Consider the following 1,768-nt stretch of genomic DNA (forward strand, 5'->3'; position numbering starts at 1 on the left):
CACTATGAATTGCTTTAATGGTGGTATCTGTACAAGTGATGTCAGGACACGGGACAGCAAATGCACAGTGGACATGGCTAGCAGACAGGCTGTGAATGAATAAAGAGTTCACACTGCTCCCATGCTTTAGTGACTAAGCCAGCTCTAAGCCACCTCCTCCTCAGCCTCCTCCTCAAACTCTCCCTCTTCCTCAGCTGTAGCGTCCTGGTACTGCTGGTACTCGGACACCAGGTCATTCATGTTGCTCTCAGCCTCGGTGAACTCCATCTCATCCATGCCCTCACCCGTGTACCAGTGTAGGAAGGCCTTGCGTCGGAACATGGCTGTGAACTGCTCGGAGATGCGTTTGAACAGCTCCTGAATAGCGGTGCTGTTGCCAATGAAGGTGGCAGACATTTTTAGGCCCCGAGGTGGAATGTCACAGACAGCTGTCTTCACATTGTTGGGGATCCACTCAACAAAATAGCTGCTGTTCTTGTTTTGGACGTTAAGCATCTGTTCGTCCACCTCCTTCATAGACATGCGGCCCCTGAACACGGCAGCCACAGTCAAGTAGCGCCCATGTCTTGGATCACAGGCAGCCATCATGTTCTTGGCATCAAACATCTGCTGGGTGAGCTCAGGAACTGTCAGGGCACGGTACTGCTGGCTTCCCCGGCTGGTCAAGGGGGCAAAGCCAGGCATGAAGAAGTGCAGGCGAGGGAAGGGCACCATATTTACAGCCAGTTTCCGCAGGTCAGCATTTAGCTGGCCAGGGAATCGCAGGCAAGTGGTTACCCCACTCATGGTGGCGGACACTAGATGGTTCAGGTCACCNTAAGTGGGTGTGGTCAGCTTTAGGGTTCTGAAGCAGATGTCATAGAGTGCTTCATTATCAATACAATAGGTCTCATCGGTGTTTTCAACCAGCTGGTGGACTGAAAGGGTGGCATTGTAGGGCTCAACCACTGTGTCCGACACCTTGGGGGAAGGTACCACACTGAAGGTGTTCATGATCCTGTCTGGNTACTCCTCCCGGATCTTGCTGATAAGGAGGNTACCCATCCCAGACCCAGTCCCCCCACCCAGGGAGTGGGTCAGCTGGAAGCCCTGCAGGCAGTCACAGCTCTCAGCTTCTTTTCTCACAACGTCCAACACCGAGTCAACCAGCTCTGCACCTTCTGTGTAGTGCCCCTTGGCCCAGTTGTTCCCAGCCCCACTCTGACCAAAGACGAAGTTATCAGGTCTGAAGATCTGTCCAAAGGGCCCTGAACGCACGGAGTCCATGGTGCCCGGCTCCAATAATATCCCATGGTTGCTTATATGATTATGAGCATGTATGTTTATAGGTATGTATGAGCATGCACCTGTATAAACATGTACTGTCTTAAATCAGTCTGTTCACATACCTCTGTGTGTGTGTGAGTTCAGCGTATACATGCATGCACTGAGTACGTGGAAGGGCATTGCTGGGCAGAGGAAGCAGCAGGTGGTGGAGACATAAGGCTGGGAGTGGCCATAGTGGGTACTGAGCAAGAGGTGCTAACTAACAGATGGTGAGAGGAGTCAAATGGCTTTTGCTCCTTGGAGACCACCTGAGGACTCAAGACCGTGTCTGTGAGTCCCAAGCATCACTGATAATCAAGAGAGTGGTGTGCCAAGGGCAGGTGCGGTGTCGCTCCCACACCTTTTGTGTCAGGATGCTTGGAAGCAGTCATAGACAAGGGGTATTTCAGGCGAGGGCTAAGAACAAGAAGCTGGTAACCGGTCTCCTGACTTGGGAGGGGTT

General features: G+C 52.4%; 1 pseudogene; it reads right to left on the reverse strand.

Moving 5' to 3' along the window:
• LOC110322102 lies at positions 1 to 1,281 on the reverse strand (annotated as a pseudogene).
• Positions 1,282 to 1,768: the final 487 nt, after the last annotated feature.

Source organism: Mus pahari, chromosome 1 (assembly GCF_900095145.1).
Source record: "Mus pahari chromosome 1, PAHARI_EIJ_v1.1, whole genome shotgun sequence".
Lineage (NCBI taxonomy): Eukaryota > Metazoa > Chordata > Mammalia > Rodentia > Muridae > Mus > Mus pahari.